The following is a 14,369-nucleotide window of genomic DNA, read 5'->3' on the forward strand; positions in this document are numbered from 1 at the left end:
TGAGTAAGTCCACTGAGGTAATATTTGTTGATATAACATTGAGCAAAGGTATTTAAATATATATATATTACAAGAAGTATTTGAAAGTGAGTTTTTGTGAAAACTAAATTGTGATATTTAGGCCAATAGGGAGGCCATATCAAAACTATATTGAGACATTGTTTAAAATAAAATAAGCATAATGGCAACAGCTCCAAACTTTGATTATATGGAGACTTTTCGCCAGCAAATTATTGCTGAGGCTAAACAGCTAGAACTTAAAGGAAAGGACCTAACTGGCTATGTACAGCAAATGGTGACAATAGAGAGAGATAGAATAGATAAGATAGAAATGGAAAAGAATAAACTAGAAACAGAGCGTAGAGAGAAAGAAAAGGATAGGGAAGCACAATTAATAAAAGAAGAAGCAGATAGGAAATTACAATATGATCTTGAGAAATTGAGAATTGAAGCTGAACAAAATAAACAAAAAGTTAATAGCAATAATACTAATGATAGACCTACTGTTCAGAGTGAAAACATAAACAATAGTAATAGTACAAGTAATGGTAATAACATGAATGAAAATAGGGATAATCAAAGTACTAATCATTGGCTGAAAAAGAAAATGCAGCCCTTTCAAGAAGATAAAGACAGTATTTCAGACTATTTAAAGCGTTTTGAGATCAAAATGAGCAGTTGTAACATAAGAGAAAATGAATGGTCTCAAATCTTACTTGATTTTGTTCAGGGTCAAGCATTAACTATTTGTCAGAACCATGATCATACCATTCAGAATAGTTATGATATATTAAAGAAAGAGCTTCTTAATGCCTATGGTCATAATGCCAGTACATTTAGGAAAAAATATTTTGAAAATTTTCCTAGTAGTCAGATTGATCCTCAAACAACAGTAAATCTTGAAAAAGATTATTTCAGTAAATGGATGTCATTTGAGCAAATAGATCAAAGCTATGAGGGACTTAAAAACTTTATTTTGATAGATAATTTTACAAACAAATGTGAATCTCAGTTACAGTCATTTATAAAAGAGAGAAAACCAAAAACTTTAGAGGACATAGTTATTATTATGAGAACTTACAGCAGTGCTTATCCTAATAATTCATTTTCAAATAAAGACAAGAAACACATTGATTTTGTAGGATATAGTAAAGAAACTAAGAGTAAAGATAGACATGAAAGCAGAAATGATAGAAATAGAGATAGTACTGACTATAGAGAGATAATCTGTTTTAATTGTCAAGGTAGAGGACATATTGCAGCACACTGTAAAAAAGTGAAGTACAATAGATCAGAAAATAGGGATAATTACAGAAAGCATAGTAGGAAAGTTGAGTTTAAAGAGAACAGAAACAGAAATAACAAAAGTAGAGTGTATTTCACCAATGATAGGGACAGTAGAGAAAGTAGTGATAATGAAGAAGTAGAAGAGATGAACTATTGTTGGGGTGTAGAAGAAATAAATTTTGCAGAAGATGAAACTAACAGAGTGAGAGTACACTCTGGTTTTATCAATGGGAAACCTATGAGGTTTGTCAAAGATTCGGGATGCAGTACAGTTGGAATTAGGAGTAACTTAGTTAAACCAGATTATTTATTAGGCTATGAGAAAAAAGTAAGGTTGATAGATGGCAGTATCAAGCGCTATCAAGCCTGTAAAGTTTTCTTAGAAACACCATTTTATACTGGTTATTGTAAAGGTTTAGCAATACCAGGATTGTCTCATGATTTGCTTTTAGGCAATATACATGGACTAAAGGAACTGACTCAAAGAGAGATAGATAGCTGGAATAGAAGACATGAATACAAAATGAGACAAAGAAATTCTTATGGTAAAATGAGAAGAAATATTATTTGTTTTAAATGTCAAAGAAAGGGACATATTGCCAGGCAATGCAGAAGTTGTGACTATTCAGATAGAAGATCTGACCATTATGAGTATGGCAGAAATTTTGATAGCAATGCCTATGATAGACAGTATCATAGAGGGAACCCTCAGAGAAGATGTAACTCTGATGACAATTGTAGGTCATATGGACCTTACCAAAGAAGAAATGGAGAAGCAGAATATAGTTGGAGAAAGTAAATTCTTGATGGTTTACTTATAAGTATATATAGATATATATACTAGCAATGGTTTAATTGTATAGTGCATGAACATGTTGAGTTCTTTTAGATTGTAAATAAGTTGTATATGTTATGATATTTATTTGTATGCTATAGTATGGCACTCATAAGACAATGTTAATGAGAAAGGGAAATACTTTGAAGAGTTACAGTGAGATAAACTATTGTAAATAATGATTATTCATTTTGATTTGTTTATGCATGTATATATATGTATATGTTCTAGTCAATGGGTATGAATAAGTTGTTTATATATGAATACTATATTTTATTTCCTTTAAAGGAAGATAACTCAGTAAAATATAAATTGGGAATTTTATTAAATCAAGGGAGATAATTATAAAAAAAAAATTTTTCAAGAATTAAAATCAAAGGTGTAAATTAAAGTAAGTATGATCATCTACAGTCATTATTTTTTTTATATATAATCATTATCATTCATTAGTAAAAGGCTAGGTCAGTTTGGAAATGGTAAGTGGAGAGAAAATATACTTATTGGTCCCCAACAAAAAAAAGTTAGGTAGAATAATTTGGAAAGCTGTTTTGACACAAATATTACATTTTGTCTGACAGGAAAGGTTTGATGTGATGTGAGGCGATCAACAATGTACATATAGCCAATGACAGTATTTACTCTGAAAAACTCTGTTTTATGCCTATGGAGTCAGCAAAGGCATCTTCGTATGTGGACTATGTACATGTGTATTTATTCTGAAAAACTCTGTTTTATGTCTGTGGAATCGACAAAGGCATCGTTGTATGGGGACTGTATACATGTCTTGATGGACTTAGTACTATTGGTTGGTGAAAATATTACACTGGACTATACTATTTTATCGTCAATGACATGAGTGATGATTAGAACACCGTATACCGGATATTTTCTTACCAATAACTGTATTGGAACTGTACATATTGTTTTCTTGGTGTCAACATTCAACTACAGTGTGAACTTTGTGACATAGGAACATGGACACCAGGAACTGATGAAGATGGGAAACATGATGATGTCCATCAAGATCAAGATATATGTTTGTTTTGTCTTTCCCCAAAATTTTGGCCATATATATTGTACAGACATGACAGTAGGGATAGTGTTTTAGACTGAAAAAAAAAATTGACAAAATTTTTTTTTTTGATAAAGGGGGGAGGAAATATGTAATGACACAAGATGCGTAGAAGTTGATGTGAATCGGGTTTTTCCTAAGTAATGTGACGAGTAAGAACAGAGTAGGATGATGAACAAGAAGAATAACGGACAAGACGCCTTAGAGGACGACGCTAGGCTAGCGACGACAGAGGACTGTGCCCTTTTTATTGTTTATTAAATTGTTGAAGTTATCAGCCTGCGTTATTAAGTATATTCTTGATTCATTCTGTTGTTGTGTCATATGGACTCGCATGCACCATTAACATATATATACTCATCAACAAAATAGACCATCAACAGTGTGTCCCAAAACGTGACCTCAGTGTGTCTCACAACTTGAACTTGACCTTGACCTCGGTGTGTCTCACAACTTGCACTTGACCTCAGTGTGTCTCACAACTTGACTTCAGTGTGTCTCACAACTTAAACTTGACCTCAGTGTGTCTCACAACTTGACTTCAGTGTGTCTCACAACTTGACCTCAGTGTGTCTCACAACTTGACCTCAGTGTGTCTCACAACGTGACTTCAGTGTGTCTCACATCGTGACTTCAGTGTATCTCACAGCTTTACCTCAGTGTATGTCTTAAAATTTGACCTCAAACCTTACCCCAGTGTGTCCAAAAAACTGACCTCAGTGTGTCTCACAACCTGACCTCAGTGTGTCCTAAAACTTGACCTCAATGTGTCCAAACACGTGACCTCAGTGTGTCTAACAACATACCCTCTGTGTGTTTTAAAACCTTGACCCTCAGTGTGTTTCACAACTTGACCTCTGTCTAAAGACTCTACCTAAGTGTGTCGGCGAACTTGACCTATATGTAAAATGTTTATTAAAAGAAACGAGGCTCACTCTTAACGCATAAATTACAAAATAATGAGCCTGCCATCTAGTCAAGTATATCCAGAAGTGGGTTTTTTTTTTTCGTTGGTATACTACTTCCGTCAAAATGGCGGAATTCTATTTAAATCTCATTGGCAATATATTAAAGTTCTTTCAAGCAGAATTTCTAGAGTTGATACTGACTTAAAGCCTCCTCCAAATAAGGATGCATTGTCCTTTTCGTCACCCTGCTCCCTCCACACACACACACATACACGCTTACAAAGGTAAGCAATAATCCAATGATAGCCCAAGTTCCTAATTAATAAACCAGACGGTATCCACCTTCTTGTCCCCTCCTCCCAAGCCTCGCCGTTCCTCGTTTACGTATGTACGTCATCATCGCCATGTCTCGCAGTGCTCTCCCTTCTGCTGTAGGATAAATTTTTAGAGTTGTTTCCCTTTTTCCCCCCTCATGATAAATGAGACAAGGTTTACCATCAGAAAAGTCCATAAATTGTGTCACCTTTTCCTCCAGTGCGAAGCAGGAAAGCCAAAGGCGTCTCCCGCCGAATCTTCCACTGAATCTTCCTCGAGTTATAAAATAACCTACAATGAAGGTTAACCATTGAAACAATTTACAGTACAGCGAACTTAAGTTAAACAGCGTTTACGAGAGAAATGAAAATTCACTCATTATTTTACAAAACAATGGAAACAAATGTGTAAAAATTTACATTTTTAGAATTCCAGTTTTCTTCGCCTTTGAGCGTAACGACATAATCTTGTTAAGACTTTTTTTCACTAGCCTGTGTAACTGTCATGACCTATACAAAAAATAATTGTATGTAGACATAAAAGATAAGAGAGAACGCTAAGACTGATGACGTCAAAACGTCTTTCTTCTATCTCGTTTGTGTGTATATATATAAAGAGATAAATGACTTACTATGAAACAGTCCGACAAGGGAGGTAATTGCAGAGAGGTGGGAGAAGTGTAAAGTAAAAATATGATGTAGTTTGTTCTGGTTTAATTGTCTTTATGATTGACGGAAGGGAAGGAGGGGCTCAAGTCATTATGACCCAGAGGAGTCAACATTTGGTTTATGTCATAGTTAGTAGACTTGTTGCTCTTTTGTTGTGCGTCTCACTGTCTCAGGACTTAGTTGGGTTGTTTTTTTTAATTAGTCTATCCTACAACAACGTTTACAGACTTCTGTTCTAAGACAGATCTAAGACAGGTTCCACGCAGATCTAAGACAGGTTCCACGCAGATCTAAGACAGGTTCCACGCAGATCTAAGACAGGTTCCACGCTGATCTATGACAGGTTCCACGCAGATCTAAGACAGGTTCCACGCAGATCTATGACAGGTTTCACGCAGATCTATGACAGGTTCCACGTAGATCTAAGACAGGTTCCACACAGATCTATGACAGGTTCCACGCAGATCTTTGACAGGTTCCATGTAGATCTAAGACAGGTTCCATGCACATCTATGACAGGTTCCACGCAGATCTAAGACGAGTTCCATGCAGCTCTAAGACAGGTTCCACGCAGGTCTAAAACCCAATATGTTTGACTCCCACAAATGCTTAACGGCTTTTTGTTAGGATTGTTGGTGGAAGTGGGTATTTTGTGGGAGCGCAATTGGGTGGGTCAATTCATAGTTGACCTACGGGCGGCAATCTGTGTCGAAACAGTACCGATCAAAAAGTTTCCCATTTGGTAATCTGGATTGTCGAGTGGTTTGCCCTTTTGGTACTGTACTGCTTGGCCGAGTATCGAATCGGTTCGGACCCTTGTCAGAACTGTCCCTAATGTAGTTATACATAATTCACTATTTCTTCTCCTTCAAAAGTCGGTCCCTATTGCTGTAGTATGTCTGCATAGAAACATTAAGACTAATTTAAATGCCTATTCTGTGCACCTGGTTAACCTATAGTGTTGCGTTGCCCCCTGATTGATGATTACGCAACGTGAAACTATTCAATTTTCTTCATTCTAATTGTCATCAACAAATTCTTATTTCCTGTGGAGAATGAAGTCTTCATGCATTAATAATATTTTTTCATTCAGGTCAAAGGTGATCAGTGCATTCAAAACGAGGCTCTTGTGCACGTGAAAAAAATGTAATAGCATTCTTATACACCAAAATAAAATATATGGCCAGCGATTGGATCTCTTGAAATACATCAGGGGCGGACTGGGTATCAAAATCGGCCCGGGCATTACCATATAAACCGGCCCACAAAAGGCATGTCATATATTTTCGGGGAGGGGGTGTGTCTATATGTAATTAATCTTCATTACATTTTTATCTTTCATTCTTTCAAACGTTTTTTTCTACCCTAGAATACTCTCTTCCTATAATTAGTGAAAGGTAGTACACACCGCCAAGGGACATCTAGGGGTCTGGAGGAGCGCTGTAAGCTCCCCCACCCGGATCCAAGCATTATTTCCGTTATTTTAAGCTTTAAAAAATGCATATTCTGAGGTACCCTGCTACTCTTCCGCTAAAAATATCAAAAACTTAATCTTCTATTCACTGGAGTCCATCGACTGGTAGAAAATGGTAAAATGCTTTACTTTTGTATTGGAAAGGGGGGGGGACCACAAAACCACTTTTGGATACGCTCATGAAATTTTGGTGACTGTAGTTTGCTTAAGTTGGCTGCACTGGGGAAGTAAGTAAAGTTTTCTTTTCAGACAATGAGATCTGAGGCCAGTGATGGCTTGAATTCCTCCCCTCTCGGCTACGCCCATGTGTTTTATCATAGGTGTAAGCCTAATTCTATTCAAAATATATAAAGTTTGATAACGCATCGAAAACTGCATGTATGCTTTCGTAGGCTTACATAATGTATTCTATTTATAGATCTACATGTATGTAGTCTGAAAACTATAAACACTACAATAGCAGCCTTAATGAGTTTCAAACTTGTTGGTAGTACTTATAGATTACAGACGTTTCTTCAAAAAAATAAAATAATTAGGTTTTACGCATTTCACGTGTCAATCTAGTCATGCATGTTGATCTGTGACTTAAAATATGCTAAATCATTGGTTTTCCTGCCTGACAACCCATTCCTTTAAAGTGGTATCACCACAAATACAAAACTAGGGGTCTATCGAGCCGTCGTCCTCCTCTACATTGCTCTATGCCTCAGAAACATGGATAGTGTACAGTTAACATGCAAAGAAACTGAATCACATGTGCAGAATAGAAGACCACCGCATCCCTAAACGACTCTTGTATGGCCAAGTAAGCGAAGGAAAGCGCTCTTAAGGTGGTCAAAGAAAACGCTTCAGGGACACCCTAAAAGCTTCTCTGAAGGCGTTCAGCGTAGACCCAACCACCTGGGAGACAGAGGCACATGACAAAGCATCATGGCGTCGAGCTGTGAAAACCGGCGCACAGGTTGCTGAGGAAAAGAGAACAAAGCTGGCAGAAGAAAAAACGCCAGAGGAGAAAACAAGGCCAATGACACTAGCTCCAGCTGGAATAACCTGCCCAGTGTGCGGCCGAACATTTCGGGCTCACATAGGTCTCACCAGCCACACGAGGAGACATAAAACCCAAGTGCAAAACCCTCAGCCCCCTGGATGACAAAGTGGTCATAATTGAACTACGATGTACGAACTATATATATTCCTTTAAAAGATAAGAGAAAGCAGAACGGTTAAAGAGGTACTATTAAATGTGAAAAGCTCTTGCTTCGTCGTAATACATTCTCAAAAACGAGATTTGTATATGAATATATTATTTAAAATATAAATGATTCTAAATATCGGATGTGACAGCGCCATATAAATTATTGTAATTATTGTAATAATTTTCATCATCAACGACTGCATATGCAGCATAAGTTTTCCGGTTAATCACAACGGTATAAAATTGATTTAGATCTAGATTTATGTTTTAATTAAGTACTTTTTTTTGTAAGCCTTAAGTGTAGTATTTTTAGATCTATAACTACAAGAAACTTACTTTTTCTTTTCAAATCGCAGAAAGTAGAACTTTATACCCATATTGAGCAATGAATAAGTTGGGTGGTTTGCAATTTCGCGACTGTGTGTATGTGTTTTGTTAAAGAGCTAATTGTCTCCCCTTTTGCCGCATTATATCAATGTTTTCTAACTTATCCTCTTCCATCCCTCTTTTTCGTTAACTTTCAATGGAACCATCAAAAAACGGGTGAGGGAAGGAGCAAAACAAAAATAAGAGTGCCATCAAAGGCCCATGCCGACCAGCAAAATGATCAGGCCAAACACAGTCTCCAAGACATCAAAGTAGTGTTGTAGGCCATGCCGCTCGTGCATAGCAGAAAGTACGGTCTAACGTTTTACAAATGATAATACGTACAGTGTATAGTGTAATTCTTAAAACTATATTCTTGTTGAATTTCAAACAAAATTAATTGAAATAAGAATGTAAAAAAAAACACAAGAAAACTTGCTCAGGCCTTTGTGTCTTGCTGCTGTCACTTTTTTTTTAAAGTTGTCTGCATTCATTATTTTTTTCTTTGGTCGCTACCAGACCGGGCCATTTGGTACCGGCCCACCGGGCATTTGCCCGTTTGCCCATATAGCCAGTCCGCCCCTGAAATACATCCATCTATAAATAAGTACAAAGGTCACTCTGTTCACAGTACGTTGAAAAGTTATTTCCCCTCTGCAGATAGAAATAAATATTGACAAATTCGTAGTTTAGTTTTGTTCATGTTTGTTTGTAAAAAAAAATGTTTGTAAAATGTTCGACCTATTTCGGATGTTCCTTCAGAGTTGAAGATACTTCCTAGTTTGAACCTACCGCACGACAATAAAGGAGGGAATTTGGGCAGAATTTGAACCCTAGACCATCGAGACGAGCACTTTAAATTATACAGAATAACATTAGTAAATAAAATTATTTTTCCAGGCACAATGTTGAAAAATTAGCTGAACTGTTAAATTCTAGACCTGTAGAAATACTGAAAAACCTGAGTGTATTCATAAAGTTAATTCTAAGTTTTTTTTCAGAAGCTAAATCCTGCTATAGAACTTTAGATTGTTCTTTTAATATATTACATTACCATATTATTGTCTTCATTATTGTCATCATTATTGTCTTCATTATTATCATCATTATTGTCTTCATTAGTGTCATCATTATTGTCATCATTATTGTCTTCATTATTGTCATCATTATTGTCTTCATTATTGTCATCATTATTGTCATTATTGTCATCATTATTGCCATCATTATTGTCATCATTATTGTCTTCATTATTGTCATCATTATTGTCATCATTATTATCATCATTATTGTAATCATTATTGTCATCATTATTGTCTTCATTATTGTCATCATTATTGTCATTATTATTGTCATAATTATTGTCATCATTATTGTCAAAAAAATGTCATCATTATTGTCATCATTATTGTCATCATTATTGTCATCATTATTGTCATTATTATTGTCATCATTATTGTCATCATTATTGTCAAAAAATGTCATCATTATTGTCTTCATTATTGTCATCATTATTGTCATTATTATTGTCATCATTATTGTCATCATTATTGTCAAAAAAATGTCATCATTATTGTCATTATTATTCTCCTAATGTGTATTGCTTTTAGTGACATAGAAGCCAATGGAAATTCACTCAACCGGGATACGTGACGTCATGGGTTTTTTCATGACACCTGCACGTGGGTAATTCCAGCGCGTGAACTAAATCCTAAGTTTATTTTACCCTAGATTAGGTTTATTTAAACCGATACGTGACACTATTATTTCATTATTATTGTTATAATTATAATTACATTATCGATTGTTATTATTTGTAACTTTGACTGGCTTTATAGCACTAGTGCTCTGGGGCAAAACAAAAGAAATTGTGAAATTGAGACGAAGGAATGACAGCCAGAGGCCTGCCGCAAGACCAGGCAGCCATCTTGGCAGCGATCTTGGTTTCTGGACGACGTTTATAACACAGGAGAGAACGCTTCTAGATTATTGCCCTTAGCGCAGACCTTAAGAACAACATTCAAGCGACATGTGTATAGTAAAGTCTGCAAAGAGCAGATGACGCTAAGCTCAACTTGTTAAAAGCCAAAAGTTAACAGGGCTTTGTCTAGCCTGCAGAAAGACAAACCGACATATTTTTTTTTGCCTCTGAAGCAATATTCCCATTTATTTAAAATCACGTGGTAAAGCCGGTTCGTCCGCCAGGATTCTAATTTAAATCATCAGATTGGCAGGAATACGCTTGATGTTTGAGGTTCCGTGGCTTGCTATTTTCGCATAAATAACTCAAATAATTGTCTTTCTTTGCCCCTATGTTGTCTAAGCCCCTGTCAGCCTACGTTGTCTAAATCCCCTGTCAGCCTATGTTGTCTAAATCTCCTGTCAGCCTATGTTGTCTAAACCCCCTGTCAGCCTATGTTGTCTAAGCCTCTGTCAGCCTACGTTGTCTAAGCCTCTGTCAGCCTATGTTGTCTAAGCCCCCTGTCAGCCTATGTTGTCTAAACCTCTGTCAGCCTACGTTGTCTAAGCCTCTGTCAGCCTATGTTGTCTAAACCCCCTGTCAGCCTACGTTGTCTAAAGCCCTGTCAGCCTACGTTGTCTAAACCCCCTGTCAGCCTATGTTGTCTAAACGCCCTGTCAGCCTATGTTGTCTAAGCCCCTGTCAGCCTAAGTTGTTTAAACCTCCTGTCAGCCTATGTTGTCTAAACCTCTGTCAGCCTATGTTGTCTAAACCCCCTGTCAGCCTATGTTGTCTAAACCTCTGTCAGCCTACGTTGTCTAAACCTCTGTCAGCCTATGTTGTCTAAGCCCCCTGTCAGCCTAAGTTGTTTAAACCTCCTGTCAGCCTATGTTGTCTAAGCCACTGTCAGCCTACGTTGTCTAAATCCCCTGTCAGCCTACGTTGTCTAAATCCCCTGTCAGCCTACGTTGTCTAAATCCCCTGTCAGCCTACGTTGTCTAAACCCCCTGTCAGCCTATGTTGTCTAAATCTCCTGTCAGCCTATGTTGTCTAAACCCCCTGTCAGCCTATGTTGTCTAAGCCTCTGTCAGCCTACGTTGTCTAAGCCTCTGTCAGCCTATGTTGTCTAAGCCCCCTGTCAGCCTATGTTGTCTAAACCTCTGTCAACCTACGTTGTCTAAGCCCCTGTCAGCCTATGTTGTCTAAACCCCCTGTCAGCCTATGTTGTCTAAACCCCTGTCAGCCTACGTTGTCTAAAGCCCTGTCAGCCTACGTTGTCTAAACCCCCTGTCAGCCTATGTTGTCTAAACGCCCTGTCAGCCTATGTTGTCTAAGCCCCTGTCAGCCTAAGTTGTTTAAACCTCCTGTCAGCCTATGTTGTCTAAACCTCTGTCAGCCTATGTTGTCTAAACCCCCTGTCAGCCTATGTTGTCTAAACCTCTGTCAGCCTACGTTGTCTAAACCTCTGTCAGCCTATGTTGTCTAAGCCCCCTGTCAGCCTATGTTGTCTAAACCTCTGTCAGCCAACGTTGTCTAAGCCCCTGTCAGCCTATGTTGTCTAAGCCCCTGTCAGCCTATGTTGTCTAAACATCTGTCAGCCTATGTTGTCTAAACCCCTGTCAGCCTATGTTGTCTAAGCCCCCTGTCAGTCCTAGACGACCAACTATGTCTCGTCTCATTTGCCTTTATCTGTCTAGCTCGGCTAGACTTGATCGGCTGCAATCATCTTCGCCAAAGCTGTGCACAGCTGGTCTTGTCACATTATACAGTGCAAAGCTGTATCCGACCATTAGGGCTCACAGCTTTCAGATCATGTCTGATTAATGACGCTGTTGTGGTGAGTCATGTAAGGTTTTGTAGAAACCACTCTGGACTTGTTTGAGGCGCCAAAAAAATCCCCATTCCTCCAACTTTACGATATGTTTATGTATTAAAAATAAAAAAGACAAAAGCTGCATACATAAATTTTGTACACAAATTGTAAATGATGTGAACAAGTTAAACACACACACAACTAAACAGTGGCGTAGCTAGGTTGGGGAAGGATGGGGAAAATTTTAAAATTCCCTGTGCCCCACTTGTGGGGGGTGGGGGCCAAATAAAGTATTTTTTACGTTAAATATTAAGCATTACGCAAAATGCAGGGGCCCCAATGAGGTCAAGCCCCCGAGCTACCAAATGATGTCAAATTCTTATCTACGCCCCTACAACTAAAGTTGCTTTGTGAGAAAGATAACTCTGATTATTTTATTCTATGTGACAGTGTCTTCCACACAACCCCCCCCCCTTTTATTTTTCAAATCTTTGCTTTTTTTTAGCGCAGTTTATGATTTACTTTTCGAACTGGCCAAACAACAGGGTATTCTCTTCAATTTTGTATTTGGTCTTTACAGGAGCCAAAAGTTTTGATTTATATTGTAGAGCGACTATTGTGAAGTCCAACTGCAATTTTTTTTGCCCGAGAAAAATTGGTTATATTAACATTGTTATACTATAATTCCCCACTTCACCGGGTCGGGGACAATGTCACAAATGTTGATGGTACGCTGTCCTTTCTTTTATAGTTCATGATCATTTATACTGTACATTGTAATATGCCAGCCGAGGTTCACCAGTTCTAAATTCATCATTGCAAAATATGGGAGCATGAGCGAGTGGTCAGCACGAAATGTGCAAATACGGCATTTCACAAGGATCTAAGATTTCTTTAAATATTCCAATACTGTTTATGGATCATAATTGAAAATTAATTTTCACTTACTTCTAAACAACCAATAAGGTTACACCAAACATTTGCAATTCAAGTAATTATATATATCAGAATTTCATGTTCTAAAATTGGTAAACAGAAAAGTTCACTCATTTCAATAGGCACAACTTTCTGTTTGAAATGGCAAACGAAACAAATAGTGTATAAATCAAATCCTACTAGTTGAATAAATGACTGATGTCTCAAAATGGTGGGGAAAAAAAAGGATAATTGACAGTCGTTGTGTAAAATATTCATAAACGCTGTGTCTAGAAAAACGTTTAACGGGAAATTCATAAATATTTTATTAGAATAAAAGCCACAGCAAATGACCGCGCTATATTTTCATAAGGAAAAAACAAGAGCCCAAGAGTCATAAAGCATAAAGAGGCAAAGAAAAGAGGCCCTGAACTAAAGGATTTCCAAGATGAAAAAGTTTAGTGAAAAGCACTAATACTGAGGTTTCCTTGTGTGTGTAAGGATGTGTTGTGGGGTTAATCTCAGAAGTGTAAAATGGGGGCATTAGCAAACGCTTGAGAATCCTTCAGGATCTTGCTATTAACACACACAAAAAAAAATAACTTTCATAAGAACAAGACGAGGAGAGCGGGAAAACAAAAGTAATTATTTATATGCAAGATAATATAAAGTAAAAAAAAAATGTTTAAATCAGCTCATTTCGACGGAATAAACAAGGGAGGTAACCTTTTGCCTATGACACATAATTTTAATGAAACACCTTTATTATATCTCTTCTGTCATAATTGTGTTGAATAAACATTGTAGAAACAAGCAATCGCAAAAAGATTGCGTTTTAAAAAACAAAGCTTATCTAAGAGAGGGAACCGTTAAGTAGGCTACTGCCATTTATCTGGCTCTGAATCAACACCAACAGCAGTAAATTCACGAGTACCTCAATGAACAGTCTTAGGTTCATTACTATTCTAAATGTACATAAATGATCTGCCCAATTGCATTACCCTAGCAACGACAGTTAGATTATTTGCAGACAATTGCATAATATACAGAACAATAAAAACAAAAATACAGATATTTTACAAAGAGAATTAGATGAATTACAGAAATGGTAATCTAATTCGAGTATGTTTTTTACCACCCAGAAAAATGTCAGTTGTTAAGAGTAACAAAAAAACTAAAACAAATTAATTCCACTTATCTTATTCATGGCAAACCAGCAACACAGACTAAAAACGCAAAATACTTAGTGTAATAATAAATGAAAAACTGTCTTGGAATCGCCATATTGATGAAACTATTAAAAATCAAACAAAGCATTAGGTTTATTAAAAGAAATTTCTATAAATAAGAACATATAACTAAAATGTTATTTAACCTTGATTTAGGTCGATAATAGATATACATCCTCTGTTTGGGACCCATCAACTCCAGAAAACATTAAGAAGCTGGAACAGACACAAAATAGAGCAGTGAGATTCATAACAAACGAATATTCTCATTTGACTATGACTAGAGTAACACCTTTAGCAAAATCACTTAATTTAGAAAGTCTTTAGGATAGAAG

Source organism: Biomphalaria glabrata, chromosome 7 (assembly GCF_947242115.1).
Source record: "Biomphalaria glabrata chromosome 7, xgBioGlab47.1, whole genome shotgun sequence".
Lineage (NCBI taxonomy): Eukaryota > Metazoa > Mollusca > Gastropoda > Planorbidae > Biomphalaria > Biomphalaria glabrata.